This window comes from Anabrus simplex, chromosome X (assembly GCF_040414725.1).
Source record: "Anabrus simplex isolate iqAnaSimp1 chromosome X, ASM4041472v1, whole genome shotgun sequence".
NCBI classification, from domain to species: Eukaryota; Metazoa; Arthropoda; class Insecta; order Orthoptera; family Tettigoniidae; genus Anabrus; species Anabrus simplex.
The window spans coordinates 41,765,107-41,784,020 of NC_090279.1; the positions used below are offsets into that span (position 1 = coordinate 41,765,107).

An 18,914-nucleotide genomic window follows, 5' to 3' on the forward strand; every position below is an offset into this window, starting at 1 on the left:
CTATTGGTGTACGGACAGTAAGTCTCAGCTCTCATATGTTAAATGCAAGAAGTTCACATGTCTGCAAAGTCATTTGTAGAGAGCGCCTGCAGTAACAATGTCCGGCTCCATGGCTAAATGGTTAGCGTGCTGGCCTTTGCCCACAGGGGTCCCGGGTTCGATTCCAGGCAGGGTCGGGAATTTTAACCTTAATTGGTTAATTTCGCTGGCACGGGGGCTGGGTGTATGTTTCGTCTTCATTATCATTTCATCCTCATCACGACGCGCAGGTCGCCTATGGGAGTCGAATGAAAAGACCTGCATCTGGCGAGCCGAACTTGTCCTCGGACACTCCCGGCACTAAAAGCCATACGCCATTTTTCTTTTCACAGTAACAATTCTGAAATCGTTTCACTCTTTACCTTGTTCTCACTGATATTTACTGTTATCTGATGTCCGTAGGAGTGAAAAGTGTGAGAGACTAAATTGCAGACGCAGTGTGACACTGTATTTGTAGAAACGTATGCATGATATTTAGCGGTGTAGATTAGCAATTTTATTCTGTAAATGATAAATATAGTAGTAATAATAAACCATAACAAAATATTTCTAAAGTCCATATGAATACGTCATTTTTATATCCTGACCCGTAGTCCATAAGAAGGGGGGTGCACCATGTGGGTCTGAGAGTAGCAATGGCGCTGGCAAGGGATACCTAGCCCCATCTACAGAGGGATCAACTCTAGAACACAAGGTAACTTGTAACAAGTAGGCTACTCACCAGCTCCTTCACCATCAAGTTTTCGCTTCAGTTTTCTTCCAACTGTACTCTTCCGTTTCTCAGCAACGATCGCTCTTTGTTGTATCTGACACATTGTTTTGTTACAGAAATATTTAGAGAATACGGTAATTCTGATGCTGTTTATTTGGTAATAAGTCCCTCGATGTTGTTTTCCTGGTATGAAGACGCTACAAAATGAATTCCTTATGAAATGTTCGATATCAAAATCATCGCAACTCGTAGGTGATGACAAATTGACTCACTTCTTGAACTTTATTTTCCTGTCTTTCCCTATGCATGGGGACGTAGACTGATCCTTTCCCTCAATACGTTCATTCTTTCTGTTCATTCTCTTGAGCGGACTCTATGTCATGCCACCTATACTACCTGAGCTTTCATTTCAGCTTCCAGAGCTTGTGTAGATGTCTGCAGTAGTGTAAATTTGGGAGTTCTGACGCCACCACCACCTCCGGCCCACTGTACGAGGCCTCCATCTCATTGACTGTGCTGACTTAACCTCACATGACCTCACTAGAGGGGCTTGACCTTACAAACCTCGTTCTCGACCCTGGGCTTAATGGCCTAAGACCCAAGTTCGATGCAAAAAGGTGCAAGCTTAACCTAACAGCCACTGTGATTATGGTTAAGAGGGGAGCTTAACCTAACAGGCATGACGTGTCCAGACTTAAACTCGCAGATCCCTGGTTCGACTCCAGACCTAAGGGTGTTAACCGTACAGAGCCTAGTTCGATGCCTATGAGTACAAGCTTTACAATAAGAGACTCAAAGCTCAACACACGCGCTATCCGCATAAGAGAATAAGATTAACCTAACAGACTTCAAGTTCGATACCCGGGCTAACTGCAAGCTTAAGGTTACGCTGACCACGCGTTAAACTAACTTAACGTCCCAGAACTTGGAACTGAACGTGGAACTAGATGGCGGCTATAAGACTTAATGCATGTGTTTTATACATAGGGGGCGTAACATTGGAAAGTGATTTAGTGGAGCTTTGAGCTGAATTTGGAACTGGATGGCGGCTATAAGACTTAATGTATGTGCTTTATACATAGGAGGCGTAACACTGGAAAGTGATTCAGTGTTGCTTGGATCTGAACTTCGAAAATTTTGGTGGCTCTAAGGCTCAATAAATTTGTATAATTCATAGGGGCGTAATATCGGAAGGTTACTTTGGGGCTCAGATCTGAACTAAGAACAAGACGGCAGCTGCACATGGACTAGGTGGATTGTGTAATATTTAATACATGTACTTTATTGATAGTGGGTGTAACAACGGGAAACACCTTTGGGGCTCGAAGCTGAGCAACTGTATAATTACTCCTCCTCCTCATTTACTTAGACTTCCTCCTCATAGTTTTAGACATCCTCAACCTCCTCCTTCTCATCATAGATTTAATAGCGTATGACTATCTCCCCTCCTTCTCATAGATATAACCACCTCCTCCTCATAGACATAGACATCCTCCTCATAGACTTAGACTTCCTACTCCTCCTGCTCATCATCACCACAGAATAGCGTATGACTATCTCCTCGTCTTCCTCCTGAGTGCAAGCTTAACCTAACTGGGCTGAGCATGTAACATAATAAGGCCATACGGTTGTTGACACGCAGTGATCACGTGGTCATGGATATGCATCTTTAGACTTGTTCGCTATTAGGCCCTCTCTCCTGCAAATTCATGTCTTTGTATGTGCTATCAGTAGACATTGTTTTATTAAGTCGACAAGATACTGTAACATAGAGGTGATCGCTTTGAAGTTCATCATGACAAGGACATTGGCAGTTGATGTTCAAGGCTTTAAAGTGAACGGAAACAAATTCGTGTTCAGAGAGATGGCTGTGTTGATCTGCACCGTGTTGTGGGCACCAAACGTCGTGAGTTTAGTATTTAGCCCAACATCTTCTTACTGCTTGCAGATGGATGAAGATAAAAGGCAAACCCTATGGGTGAAAAAACATTTAGGACTTCGGTGGGAAGAAGAAGTAATTCCATAGCGCTTTCTACCTATGATAATGAACGGTTATTTGTCCTAAGAGCCGATTTCTTTTTTCTACTGGTTGTGAAAAGAAGGAATGGTTGCCTTAGTGAATTGATCTTCATGTATGAATTAGGATGTCCACCATTTTAAACTCTTGTCAAGGAGCATAGTGGAGAAACATTTAAACAGTCTTCACGACATGTGTGCATGCTTTCGATTGGTTGTGTCGCAGTACATTCGCGGAGGTGAACAACATCTGTAAACAGCAGTGTCGAAATGACAACAGTGTGAAATAAACATTTGAGGAGTAAAGACATTCTGTCATTTCTATCTGATACTAAGTGTAACGAAGTTGGAAAGGGAACCGTAAAGCTTTGTGCTAGCAGAAGGAAACTAAACACTTTTACTGAAGAAGTGTTGAATGCATTACCAAATGCATTTTTGGTCAATGTAGCTGCCAATACTGTAAAGAAGATCTGGGATAAGCTGCCTCGTGAGTGAACTCAAGATCCTGTTTTGTTAGAGATTCAAAAGTGTAGTTTACATCACGAATATGCGAGACTTTCAGTGAGACAGTGCCGTACATGTTAAAACAAACGACTTGACTTCGCTTGTAAACACTTCTCATAATTGCAAGCAAAGGTGAAGAAACGTGCTGGGAGAAATGTGAGGAAGCATGCTGGGCATGGACTCATCAATAAGGTGATTGATCTCCTCACTTTTGAGCTTCATTTTCCTAGTTACCATACTGTGGCCCCCGAACTCGACTTGACGTCTCCTTACCACGCGGTGATCCTGGTATTAATATGTTAGATGCTGCCTGCAAAGAGCATGGCATTGCTTATCGTCCAAATCAACATGAAATAAGACGTGTAACTGCTGAAAATCTGCTTCGTAAAATTATGGAGCGTGTGACGTCACCTAATGTTACAGTTGCTGAGAAGATAGCAGCACTTGTCTTTGCCAGGGCAATGAAAGGGAAACTGTTGCAGGGTGGAGGTCTTAAAAGACAAAAACGGCACAGAAATATCTAAGGACTAAACAGGTTTACTTCGTGAATGAAGAAATTGTACATACACGCTGAAATAAGTAACATTCGTAAAACATTGTGCACGTGTTGCTTGATTACTCTTTTAACTTCTCTCTTGTCCAGCACTATTCCAAATCCTAACTTAACTAGTAGTAGTGGTGTTGACAAACGAGTTTATGCAATCTTAACTAGTAGTAGTAATGTTAACTAATAAGTTTATGAAATGTAAGGAGGAGAGGGAGAGGTTCTAGAGAAAAAAGAATATTAAACTAACGTTTTAAAATCCATCCTCTTTATTAATCCACGAATTGAGTGTGTTATTGAAACCAAGCCATTAGACATACAGTTTATTACCGCGACAACGAATAACACGTTCTATTAAATAATAATTAGGATGTTTCGTTTCCTGAAGCTCATCTATGTAGAATCCTCCTTTGGTAGGCTGTCGTGAAAGATCGTGAAGTTAATAGACCACTGGATTAGTAAGCTTAACTCTGCATATTTGAACATTTTCTGTGCTCCAGTCATGGGCGTATGCTTTTGCGAAAACTGACTTATGTTTGCTGATGGGAACATAATCACATAATCACCTTTTTTGATAGCGATGGCGATGTGGATCAGCTGTTTTGATTATGAGATGAATAGAGTTTAACCGTTGTGTATTGTTGGTAACAAGACGTGGCTTTGTGCTGATTGTGCGATGAGGCGTATCGTTGTAAGTAGATACATGTCTAGGTAGGAGATCAATCCATCGATAAGAGCCTTGAGGTGTAAATTCTCGCCACATCACAGTCTTCAGCGTCCGGTTAAAGCGCTCCACAAGGCTAGCTTTGAGATTGTTGTACGTATAATTGTGATGAATGCCGATTGACTTGAGATAAGTAGAAGAAGCGTTGCTGTAAAACTCTTTACCATGGTCAGCTTGGAGAAGCCGTGGGCAGCATTTTGATTGTTGAACCATACGTTGAAAGGCGTCTTTGACTTGAGCTGCTGTCTTAGAACGCACCGGTTGTAGGAAAGCGAGCTCAGAGTAAACATCGATGCCAGTAGGTAGATACTTATACTGTTTACTGCTAGAGGCTTACGGAATCATTTCTACTAAGTCATCCTTTCCACATGTGAAGACACGTCTGCGACGGTAGGCGCGACGAGCTGGTTTATGTAACTCGTGTGCGATACTTAGTTTTACAGGCGAGGTCTTGCTTTGAGGAGCCATTACTCGATAATACCAGCATGACGTAATTCCTCTTCTACTTCTTGAATCTCTAATTCATGACCTGTGTGACCGGCATCTTGAGAAGTTGCATAGGTTGTACGAGTAAGTTAGGGTGTTCCAGTAAATTAGGCCTACATGGGGTAACAGAGGCTTGTAGTCAACATTAGGACCACGTGCACACAGTTGATTCGAAAGAAACGGCTTAGATATAAAATCGCGAAACTTGCGACTCTTATTTGCATTTACAGCTTATGTCCCCATTTAATTACGTCGAGTAGTGTTGGTAGCAAAAAGCATTTAGATAATCTTGCAAAATTATATTTTTGTCAGGTATCCGAGGAAAAAAGGAGTTCTAAAAGACCTCTAGTAGTTTTATAAGTTACACAATTTACAATGAAAGTGTTAGCATTAATTTTTACATTTGCATTACCTTTCCGAAAACAGTCGTTTTCATAGCAAATACCGTAGGTTGTGTCGGTTTGCCCTGTAAGGAATTATTTTTGTATTAGGTGCAAAAGGTGAGCCGTAGGTGTTTTGAATAAAAGTCTCTAACTGATTATGATACTCCGGTGTGATTAGCACCTCAGGCAAGGAAGGTAAATTGTGTTTTGATGTATTAGGTGTTTCAGCAACAACGTCTCTAGTTAAAACGTAACTCGCTTGCGTGGTAAAGAGACGTCAAGATCATCATCTTCGTCCTCCTCTTCCTCATTCTTACCCTGCTTCTCTTCATCCTCATCTTGCTTCTCTTCTTTTTTCTTTTTCTTCTTAGTCTTCAGGCTTCTCTTCTGGCTTCTCGTCTGGCTTCTCGTTGTTTTTAGATATTTGCATAGTACCACAACTTGATTCAGACTGAGACGATGACGCAGAATTAAAAATTACTTTTAGTGTTGCACGGAATTGCGTTTTTAAAATGAAATCAGTGTCTGGTTGAATACGTTTAAGCTCTTTAAATTTACGTCGAATATTGTTTGGCGCATGGATAATAGGCTGAGTAATCTCTTAACTTGGTATGGACATGATGTCGGTTTTAGATCAAGTGCAGTGTGTAGCCGCTGTCTTGATGTTTATAAAATGATAAAAGTCCATGCGATACCGTCCGCGATGATTATTACTCTCTTTATCAATAACTAAAAAGCCGTAACGTTGCGATGACCAACATGTAGCGCACAGTCGTTTAAAGTCATTTAATGTAATATCAGTGTTAACATGATCGTCATACACATGATGTCGCATGGTGAGTTCATCTTGTCGATAAAAGCACAATAATATGAGCGTTGTCACGTATCAACTGTCTAGGTACACGACAATAGGTTTGACATAAATAAAAAAATCTACATATTTATGACGTCTTTTACTAATGTATACACCAAAAACATCCTGCCGTTCTCTAGTGACATCGTCAAAGATCATAAGGGAATTTGATAGCACATCACCTGGTGGCAATACTTGCTCACGCGCATTTAATTGATAAAATCTCAAAATAGCTTTTACGAGATCTTGCATAATAAGTTGTAGAGCAGTAAACAATGGTTGATAGAGTGATTTTGCGAAAATGTTAATGTAAATAAAATGTTGTTTAAAGAGGTAATAAGTGTAAGTAAAGTATTTGTCTTGCAGAATCCTGATGGTGCAGTTATGAACATCGAACTGTAGAAGGAAATAATGCTCCATGACGACTTTGCGTAGTTGTAGCCAAACTCGGTAGGAGATGTCACACTATGTCACTGACAGGTACGGTAATGTGTCTTGCTGCTTTATAATCTTCATACTGACTGAATAAAGAAGTGGCACATCACAAGAATACAGCACGAATGACGTAACAACAAGTAACTATCAGCTCATAAATCGCTGTTGGCAATAGAAGTCGTGCCGAGAATGGTGAAACAAAGGTATCCTGATATTATGAAGAATAAAACTGAGAATGTTGGATGGACATAAGTTGTAAAGGCTGCGGGAAAATCTACTCGAGGAGAATACAATCCACGAGTTCGTATTACTAAAGCACTACGTGCAGCTAGAGCGAGAAATTCTCGTAAGAGTAAAGCAATGTTTAGCAATCGCGCTCGAATTATTCCTGTACCGAAACGAGGCGAATTCCTTTCAGGGCTGTTTTCTGGACTGGTGGCTTTAGGATCCCTGCTATGTGGTGCCAGTGCTATAGCAAGATCTGTTAAGGCTGTGAAAGACGTGAGGCAGAAATTGAAAGAATGTGACCGTCATAATAAGAAGATAGAAGCCATTGCAATGCGAGGTAAATGTTTGCACATACGCTAGCGCCGTACAGGATAGGTGTTGGTATCTACATATAGCCATATAACGCCTACTGAATGCACTGCCACATCGAGCTCAGTCCCAACGTATGCTAATCAACAAGGAATTCACGATTTTCGCTGTGTGTATATGCGAGATCAGCTACCAGCATGCCCTAACGGAACCTTGAGATTGCTGTAATCAACTTAGATGACAGTCGTGGGCCCGGAACTCATTAGGTTGCCTTCGTGAAACATAACTCTAAATTGTGGTATTTCGATAGTAATGGAGACTCACCCGCTCCATCTGAGCTTATACAATATTTCGGAAGCAGTTTAGACATTGTTTACAATAAAGGCGTGTGCAAAAATTCAATAGACGCATGTGTGTGCGATAAAGTCCAATGTTCTCGTATTAAACCCAGACTGAAGACGAAAGGCATTAGTGTGCACATGATGATAATCGTTGCAAGAACGTTTACTGTACGTGGAGAAGGACTTTAAACAACTGACTATTTTAAACCACCGATTGAACTCAATCATCGGCTACATAGTCTTGGGCTAGTATCATCCGAAAGCTACATCTATAACGTGCGAGATGGCGGAAACAAGTTCTACTACGACGAGTACATCCTAACCGTACCGTCAGGCACTTATTCATGAATATATTGAAAGTGTGTTGATTGAACCGTTTGGTGATGGGAGTTTTAGTAACTGTTACGGGGATACCGTGGTTTACAGAGCTGAAAGAAGGTGCAGGTATGAAAGGGTGGATATAAGAAAATCGAAAGATTGATTTAAAACTTTAAAATTGGCAGTTTTATTTCATTCCATGACCTTTCCTTTTTTAAATCTTTGATATTTATACTTTGCTGAGCAAATAACAGCAGACCAGAACGAGGCTAGCTCGTAATCTTGCGTGACAAAATTGACAAAAAAAAAACCTGTTTTCAACATGAGCTTGACGCTTCCATGCCGAACTAAACTATTGCGGCGTGTTAACCGTGCGTTTAGAGTCGCGGGAGGTAGTGTGTTCGAACCCCACTGTCGGCAGCCATGAAGATGGGTTTATTTTGCGTGACTCCCCTTTTCATATAAGGCTAATACAGAGTCTGTACCTGAATTAAAGCTACGGCTATTTCCTTATCAAGCCTACGCCTTTCCTATCCCAGCGTCGCCAAAAACCCATTTGTGTTGCTACGACGTAAAGCACATAATAACTTGACAAGGCAAAATTGCTAACTATATATTGAAAGAGTTCACTAAAAACAGACTGGACCCATTTGCTGCATGTTTGTTGTATTCTTTCCGGAATTACTTGCCGGATAATCATGAGACGTTGATAGGTTTCTAATATCAAGCAACTATGGGTGATCATAAAACCAAATCATTAAATGATCACTCCAGCAACTGCAGGGGAGACTTACCCTAACCCGCAATACGCTCCGCAGTCAGCAGGTTGCTAAGCGGCTAGCACTGTCATTAATATTTTGATATGAGATTTTCATCCTCTGTAATGCCATTGCATGCAGCCAGAGAGTACACACTTCCTCTCATCACGGAAGAGTACTATTCCCTGCTAGACAGTTCTGCTTGGACCAGCGTTCGTGCAAGTCAGGGCAGCTGGAGTGCTCTCAAACTGTGTGTACGGCCTAACGGGTCTGTTATTACTTGTGTGTGACTACCTGATAAACTCTTGACAGTGGTGACAGATTGGGTTGTTCAAGACATCAATGTGTTCGTAGTTAAAAGATCATGATAGTTGAAAGGAAGAACACGACTGTGATCAACTTCACCGAAAGAGACACGCGCCGACCAGCCCCATACCAAGTGCATGACTGGATTTTCGACACCTTGCATCTACATGAAAGTGACATCGAGATGTTCCAACTTAATCCTATATCGCGGCAAGTGTATATAAAATGCAAGAAGCGGGAAACAACTGAAAGACTGCTACAGGATTATGCAGGTGAGCACTCTTTCTTACTCAGTAATGGATTTCGTAGCAAAGTGAATATTGATTCTGCGGGTCTTGGTACAAAGTTGGTGCGAATTTTTAATCTTCCGATGGAGGTACCACATAGAATAATTGTGGAACAAATTAGTAAATATTGGCCCATGTTTTAGATTCAGGATGAAACATGGACCTCATGTTTCCGGTACAAGGTTCATAATGGTGAACGAGCAATTCGATTAATGTTAAAGCAACATATATCGTCTATTGGTGGGCATAAAGCCCTGATCAGTTACGAAAATCAGCCTACTACTTGTTCGTCTTGTAATGCAGTGGGCCACTTACGGGGTTAATGCCCACGACGTAAACAACCTGTCCAGCAAACCGAACATCCTGCTAGTCCCACCTGGGCGACCTTGGCGAGTGGGAAACTGCCGACACAGCGCATTCCACTGCAAGTTACGCAGTTGACTTCTGAAGACAACTCACACAGTCCGACACCCAGTGAATTACACGAAGCCACACTGAAAACACATAATGATCACCTGTACACTATGCCGGCCACTTTTGCGGCGCATAGGGAGACAGAGATATTAGGTCAAAAGGTGGGGGATCAGATAATTGAGAACGACAATTGTGATAATAATAATCAAATACCGCAACCGGAAAGGCTACCTACGATCGTGTCAGATGCATTATTGCCAGCACAACTACCCCAAGAAGCAAATCATTATCAGTTACAACCTCCAATAAATCAGAATATGGAAACAGTGGGCGGATATGTGTTGACACCAGAATCATGCAAATAGGGAAGATCATAATATATATCACCGACCTTCGAAAACGAGAGACGCCCGTCGGTAGAAGAAATGGAAATTACGGAAACAAAACTACCTCAAGTTAGGCACAGGGATCCTGGGTTAAAGCGGCCGGTAGATGTACTGGCAAAAGGAAAGGTACCAACATTGTCAAACATGTTACAAATAAATAACTTCAGCACTCGTCTCCATATGCAAACTAATTATTAAGATTGGCGCTGTGTTATTTTCCTTTACCATTCTATTTCTTCATTACGTAGCATCACTTAATGTAATTTGCCTGAGAAGTCATGGCAAACAGGTACCATTACAATAATTTATTAGAGATTATGACATCGATATCTTCTTCCTACAAGAAGTTAAGGTCTTTATTTTGCCTTACCTTAGGAACAATTACCAATATATTGCCAATCCTGGGGAAGACTTCAGAGGTACAGCAATTATTTACTGATCAGGATTACACATGAAACTTTGTGAAAAACACTCTAGTAGGAGGATCACATCGATATTAACAGAAGATAGCACACTGTATATAAACATCTACCTGCACTCTGGAACACATTGTCGTCACGAGCGAGAGGAATTTCTGACCACACAACTACCATTCCTTTTACGACATAACTCCAAAGACTTAATTTTCGGTGGGGATTTTATTTGTGTTTTACGGGCAAAAGACCAGAGAGGAGAATTCAGCCCTCCTCCAGCGCTTGAAAGGATATGTCAGGACTTAGAGCTTCGTGGTGGATGGGAAAGTAAACACGACAATTTCTTACAATTTACATTTTTCCGAGGAGCATCGGCTTCTAGAATTGACAGAGACCTAGCACCGCACGTACATGACATCAGTGCTCAATAATACTCTTCAGTGATCATCACGCTGTCCTACTGAAGATTCGTACCACTAGGAGAAAACCTGTTATCGGGAAGTGATATTGGAAACTAATTAATACGTTCCTTGATGACGAGCAAGTGAAACAGAACTTTCAACGGATGTGGTCGAATATGCTCAGTCGTCTCATCCAACAGGGTGCTTTAACTGTACACAAATGGTTGCATAAGCTTAAACTGGCGATTCAAACCTTCTTTAAGAAACATGCAGCAGAAAAGCAAGCAACAGACGGAAAACTCTGCACTCTTACTACACTATACTAACTGTCCTTATGGTGCGTCAACAAGCAGGTTACAACGTAAACTGTCACATAGCCGCAGTTAAACGAAGAACAACAGGCATTCAGGAGAACATCCTACACAGTTCTTTAGTTCGTTCGTGTTCTAATTCACCCTTAGCATAAGAAAAACTCAGCTTTTTCATATAGCCCATGAAAAAAGAAACGGGGAGAGCAAAATAATATCTACTCTTCATACAAATGACAACAGACGACTTTTATCTACTAAAGACTGTCTAAATGAAACTGAGAAATACTTTAGAGAAACGTTCCGGGACTGTGTGAAATCCCCGCTAGTTCAAACGACCATTCTGTCTTTCTCCGAACAACAACTCAATGATAATGACAGGCAGCAGATCCTCCGTCCAACAGAAGAAATTGAACTATTCGAGACCCTACGAACGGCCAGTAACACATCAGCTCCAGGCCCTGATGGTCTGACTTATTTTTTTCTACAAAAAGTACTGGATCATCACGAAAACAACGCTTTTAACACTGATGCAAATATTGTTCGCTAATCTACAAGATTGCACAGGCGCTAATGAAGGAATTATAATCATTATACACAAAGACTCCGTACCACGAACTGTATCGGATTTCCGCCCGATAATACTCCTCAACACCGATTACAAACTCTTCATGGAAACACTGGCGAAAAGAATACGACCCTACCTTAATAACATCATGAAAGTAGGGCAAACATGTGCTATTCCCGACAGGAAAAGAAACCACTTCCTACAAGCAGTAGGAAATGCAGTGTTACATTTTGAAGCAGAACCAACTGAAATGGCCGCGATATTAAACCTGGACTTCTGAAAAGCTTTCGACAGAGTGCATCATGGGTACTTGTTAACAGTGCTGCAACGCTTGCGTCTCCTAACCGCAATATGCATTCTTATTCGAACCCTTTATAGTTCGGCGCATTCTCGAATACTTCGTAATGGACACTTTTCCAGACCAATTCCAATTAAAACAAGGATGTCCCCTATCAATGACTCGTTTTGCTTTAAGTACTGACCCCTTTATTTGGGAAGTCCACTTTGTAATGTGCACGATTCCCAACCCTCAGAGCCTGTTTACGGTTGCAGCCTATGCTGATGACGTCACTATATTACTGCAGACACAGTTGAAGAGTTCATTACGCGTTTTCCTTCTTATTCAAATCCTAGCCGAAATATTCTTTCTGTAATGTGTTCCTTGGTTCAATACCCTCAGAGATTTTCTTGCTTTTTGAAAAATATCCGCACCGAAGGCTTAAGTTAAACTCTGCATAGACTCACATTAGCGCTCGTAGTGGTAGCAAAAGGCAAACTGCTAATCTAATCGACCGGATAACGATGATTAAACAAAGCGTTGCAGTTTGTAGAAATACATATAGAATATATTCTCATAATTTGTTGTGATATTTTATTTACTTAAAATTCGTACGTCATATTTCTGGGATGATTTCAGCATCGAGTTGCTTGCCTGAAGGCCCAGAACTGTGGATATTCCTCTGTTTTCTTCTTGCGTTATGCCAGATGTAGAAGCACATTTGCTCATTATTGCCAATGTGTTCATAAAACATCCCTGCACACTTTTACTCATACCCCATCTGTCTTAAGATATGAAACATATGACACCATTTTAAACGTCCCATTATCAGGATCACCTGTTTATTATCAACATGTGATGTTCTCTTACCTCTGCTGCCAAGAGACCAATATTCCTTCAATAATCATTCTCGTACGTTTTCACGAAGTCTCTCTTTACACTTTGCTCGACAGTGGTTCCATTAGTCTGGCTATAAAATGGTATAAGATTTTCCCTTTGCGCTGTTTTGAACCTGAGAACAGCATTCCTCTGGCGAGAAACATGATGGAAACATTAACATCTTTTCCACTTGAGCTTCCCACTTACACAGCCAGATAATCTGAATCGTTTCCCTGTTGTCATTCACTTCTTCATCTAACTGTTGAATGACTAACTATTCAGTGTCGCTAACCATACAGTTTAGGGACCCTACTTTCCGATACGACGTGTGGCACGTTGGCACTACACAGTCATGATTTATTTCCTGAATTGTCAGAATTACGTATTGCCACTGCAGTCACCAGTCTTACATTTGCGAGTTTAATTTTAAATCTGTTTGGCCAATACCAGGTGGCATTTGATAACGTAGCTTGTGTGAACGCAGCATTTTATTAATTTTGGTTTTATTTCGTCCAATGCTTACGTACAGAATTCAATTAGGATGTCTGAGGAGAACGAAATGTCATCAAGAACTCCTACGAAATGAAAGCAACATTACCTCGATCAAAAAATTTACTTCCGACATTGCTACGGGGTATTGAAGGAGGAAGGCGGTGAGTTGTCACTCGTAGTGATGTGGACCTTATGACAGGAGTTTCACAATTAACTGGGGCAGGTGTTAATTTTAATTTTATTTTTATTTTTATGGTAATTTTCTGATAATGAGAATCATTTGAAAAGGGAAAATATTTCGTTATGAACCTAACCTAAAATGTCTTTTGTATTCTTATTGACTTACGGCATATATGCATGTAATATATTTTCCCATGTGTATTATTACAGTGAGGTTTCATTTAGATTCCTATTGTGTTTATTGGGTAACATCTGCCACCTGGGCGACTGTCCTAAATGCTTCCAGTAATGATGGGTGGTTTGCACACCATTTGCAGTGGTGAAATCCTCCACTCTCTTGTAAATCAATAGTTTCAGATTGCAACTGAAGAGCACTCTGTATATTGTCACAGCAAGCTGCTTCTGAGATCTGGTAGCTAGGAAGGCTGCTGCCGCTGCTGTACCATATGTTACAGTTGTCAGTTCGTAGTTAGAGTGTGGGGTCTAGGAGATTCCCTCAGGATAATCCGCTGAACCTTCCTATCATCTGCATGAACCATGACTTACCGCTACATATCAGTAATATCTGCAGTGAAGGCAAAGGTATGCATTATAAATCTTAGAATAATAGTGTAAATATCATCTTGTATTGTCGTTCCCACCATCAATATATCATTCAATGAAATATTGTTAGAAGGTTTAACATGCGCATTATATACAACCCTCGCTTTTGTAGTTCAGCTACTAATAGAAACAGACTTTCAACGTATTAGGTCGTGTTACGTACATGTAGTACGTGTTGAAGAGATGTTAAGTACAGAACAAAAATGGCCAGCCGGACACCAGTGGGATCCGAACCCACAACCTCCCGATTTCACGTCGGTTGCTCTACCAATTGAGCTATGGTGGCCTAGGCCATCTTTGTTCTACTAAGCTCAAAACTGGATGATGGGGTAGATAAAAGCTTCCACCTTCATTCCCTGTCGTTAACCATATGCTCCATGGACTCATACCCGTGAAGAAGGTTACAGTACTCGTGCTGAAGTGAGGGCTCCCATCTGAAAAATCGTTCTAGTTGAGTTAGTCTTCACGTTTGAAGGAGTTTCCCAGAACCTCAAGTTTCTGCTTGAGGGACCTAAAGCATCCCTAGTGGTATTCTCTGTAAAGTGCCTTTCTGTGGCTCTCTCTTCTCTTGTCATGACTGTGGACATAAACTCCTCTGCTTTCCAGAACTGCTGTAACTGGGTGTCTAACCTGTCCTGTGACTTCAAGGAACATGTGATTAGAGTAAAACACTATTCTCTTCCCTCTGATGATAGTGTCCAGCAATAATCCATCATAGTTCAGTGTCTTAAAGAGTAGGATAATCTGGTGATCGAGTTCTGTGACCAAGTTTCAATAATGAAAAGAAATGTTCTGCGGCTATTAAAACTCAATGTCACCTGGCGGGAAGAACTTGGGGTCAGCGAGCTTCAAGTCAGGGAGCAAGTTCCAATGTTCATGATGAATGTAGAGCTAACCAATCTATCCCACCAAGTGCCAAGTTATGGATAGTGGAAGCCTTTACCTATCACCCTTCCAATGGCGGACATGATTTTGCTTTATGCTTTCAAAATACATGTTTATTATGTTTGTTTATTCATACTCCCTGCTTTGTAATTCAGTGACTATGGAATGGCTCTTGATGTTGTAAATTACCTATATTGATCTTTATTGAATACTTTTGTTGTTGTTGTTGTTGTTATTATTATTACTAAACATCTATTAAAATGTAAATAAACTAATATTTAATATAGTAACTTATATTTAATATAGTAAATTATGCTTATCTTTTTGGATTCATTTATTTTATTGTATATAGTTATTGCTATGACATTATGACTTCTTTATGATGTAGATGCAACATAAAAGTATTTCTTCCCAAATAGATTTGTTATACACCCCCTTTGGGTGAGGCACGCAGACGAAGAATACACCCACGGTATACCCTACCTGTTGTAAGAGGCGACTATAAGGGGCGACCAAGGGATGTTAGTGTTAGAGCCATGAAACTAATTGCGGTTAGTACCATCGTGCGGGGAACTCCATGGGTCGCCTTTACTTGCGAATAGTACCACTATGATAGGTACACAATAGGTTTGTGATTAGTAGCAACATAAGGTGAGTCTGTATGGGTTTTCCGGTACCCGTGATTAGTACCATTGTGAGAAACACCACAGGTCTAGGCGTTGTCTGTGATTAGTACCACTATATCAGCGACACCGCGGGTCTGCGTTGCCTGTAATTAGTACCCACTATATGAAGAACACCACGGGAATAACGGCACACTGATTAGTACACCTAGGACAGGAACACCATGGGTTTGCGTTGCCTATGCGTAGCGCCATAATGTGAGAAACACCATAGGTCCGCGTTACCTATGCGAAGTGTGTAGTACCACAATGTGTGGAACACCGTGAGTGATTAGTACAGCAACATGACAAATACTATGATTCTACTTTACTAGCGTTAAGTGTATTTATGAGGGGCCGTTGACCAGATTTTTAGACCCCTTTAGACAACAAGCACCCTCGATTCTGAATTGTACTTTAGAAGCAGTCCGTTGGTCAGTAATACTATCGTTTATGATAGTATCTGGGTGGGATCCACCGACTGTTTTAAATTCATATCCACACATTTATTCTTCATCATCACGCTTTGTATTCTGGTCAGTGGATGGTTATGAACTTTTAAATTCTCATTATATTTCGTCTCATTTCATAACACTAGGGACTGATGACCTAGATGTTAGGCCCCTTTAAACAAAATGAATCATCTGGTTTATTATACTTGCACTAATAAGACTAGAGACTAGGGAAGTATCTTTTATTACATTACATAATGTTCTTTCTTATATTTACCAGGTGGCTCTCGAACGCCGTACGTATAAATGCCCCGCGTGCACAAATGATGAATGGGAAGTCTACCAACTAATTTTCACAGGGGAATTACTGCCAGCGGGCAGGTTACATCAAAATAAGAAGTGATAAGAAACGGAGTGTCGTTCGCAGCATGTTACTCAGCGCTTCCGGTCTAATGCACCGCTTGCATTGGTAAACATCGTTTTCGACCGCATAGTTCTAGGCTGGTGTATGGTACAGCCGCACTATATTTGCTGTCTGCATATCAGCAATGGCTAGTGTGATTAGTAGCGACGAATGCACAGACAATATTTTAATGTGGACAATCTGGTCGGAATGCAACAGAAGCTCCAAACAGAAGTATGCCTTCTACACACTTACTTCACCGAACAGTATTAGTTTTTGTTTCATACAAGCAACACTTCCATCGAGTGAAATGTCTACACGTGTATAAATTAATAAGTTATTAGATTTCCTTTTCTTCATCTTTGGCGTGTCTACAAACAGTAGCGGCGATTAGGAGGTGGGGTGAAGAGGGACAGTCGCCCCACCACCCCAACTTTGTGGAGTAAACATTATATTTTTATTCCACATTAGCCATATGGAACTAGGAAGTATCTTAAAAGAGCTATTTGTAAAAACCTTGTTATCTTATCTGCTAATTCCTTCGTTTATTTTCTTTAATTATTAACATAATTATTGATGGAAATACAAACAAAATGCTGTTCGTCGCGGCTAACTAATTTGTATAGCACTACGGCAAGTAGTGGCCCCAGGAAACGACCTGAGGGAGTCTCTACGAACATCTTGAGACTCTGGCTAGAAACGGGGGTGTGATGCGAATATATGAACTCACCAAGAGAGTTCACTTAGCCTCTCACACCTTAATTCTCCAAATCCTACCTACGCGTGGTGCCCCTGTTAAGCTGAGCAACCCAGTGGAAGGTTGGGTTTACAACCCCAGCGGGAAACTGGGTCAGTGAGCCAACAGGAGTGGAGGACAGTGGAAGGCAACGGGAAACCACCACTGTAATTTTCCCAAGAAAACCACATGGCTTTGCTCAATTCAAAATATTCCGGAGTTTCAAGTTCCCTAGTCGGATCTCCGAGGGGAACTACGTTGAGAGAAGCCTCAAGAAATGTGCGATGCTGCAAGGAACAGTACTGTTTAGGAACTTGGAATGTAAGATCCATGTATCAAGGAAAGCTGGATATAGTCAAACGAGAAATGAAGAGACTGGGCATCGATATAGTGGGAATAAGCGAAGTGAGATGGACTGGTATTGGTGAATTTGCTACAGATGAGTACATGGTATACTATTCTGGACATGAAAACCAAACGGAAAAATGGAGTTGCCCTCATAGTTAGCAACAGGGTGCGTAACACTATAATGGGGTGCAATTTTAAAACTGATAGAATGATGTCTGTCGTTTTCAAGGCCAACCTTTTAACATCACAGTCATATAAATTTACGCACCAACCACTGAAGCTGAAGAGGAAGATATTGACCAGTTTTATGAAGACTTACGAGAATTGCTACAGTTAACACCAAAGGAGGATGTCGTCTTCATTATTGGCGACTGGAATGCCAAAGTAGGAAATCAAATTGTAGATGGAGTAACGGAAAAATTTGGCCTTGGCACAACAAATGAAGCTGGATAGAGACTCCTAGAATTCTGTCAAGACAACTCACTGGTCATTACCAACACACTGTTTCAATTGCCCAAACGACGCCTATACACCTGGACCTCGCCAGATGGTAAATGTCGGAATCAGATCGACTACATACTCTGTAGTCAAAGGGGGAGGAGTGCTGTACAGTCATCCAAAACAAGGCCTGGGGCTGATTGTGGATCAGATCACGAGCTCTTAATTTCCAAATTCCGGCTCAAATTAAAGAGGATGGACAGAGCTAAACCATCAAGCAGATATGACCTAAATAGCATACCTCTTGAATATACAGTAGGGGTTAGAAACCGATTTAATGGTTTAGATTTAAGAGATAGAGTTCCAGAAGAGCTATGGTCAGAAGTACGTTGTGTTGTTAAGGAGACAGCGGAAAAGCATATTCCCAAGAAAAAGAACAAGAACAAGGCCAAATGGTTATCGGGTGAAGCACTACAAATAGCAGAAGAAAGAAGGAATGAAAAAATCAAAGGGGAAAGATCGAAAATGTCTAAATTAAATGCAGAGTTTCAGGAACTATCTAGAAGAGATAAGAATGCCTTTTTGAATGAACAGTGCAAGGAAGTTGAGGAAAATAACAGACTGGGTAAGACAAGAGATCTTTACATAAGAATTGGAGACATCAGAGGAAAATTCCAGGCTAAGATTGAAATGATAAAAGATAAAAATGGAAAAGATCTTACTGAAGCAGAGGAGATCAAAGAAAGGTGGAGGGAATATGTAGGCAAATTGTATAGGAAAGATGGGAATACTCCTGATGATGAAGTTACTCTGTTGTCAGAGCCAG

The 18,914-nt window shown here is 40.9% G+C and overlaps 1 non-coding gene across 1 annotated transcript; it reads right to left on the reverse strand.

The window, feature by feature from the left end:
• Positions 1-14,373: 14,373 nt before the first annotated feature.
• On the reverse strand, positions 14,374-14,450 carry TRNAS-UGA (transfer RNA serine (anticodon UGA)). The gene has a single exon. It is a non-coding gene; the product is annotated as a tRNA-Ser (tRNA).
• Between the last annotated feature and the right edge of the window lie 4,464 nt (positions 14,451-18,914).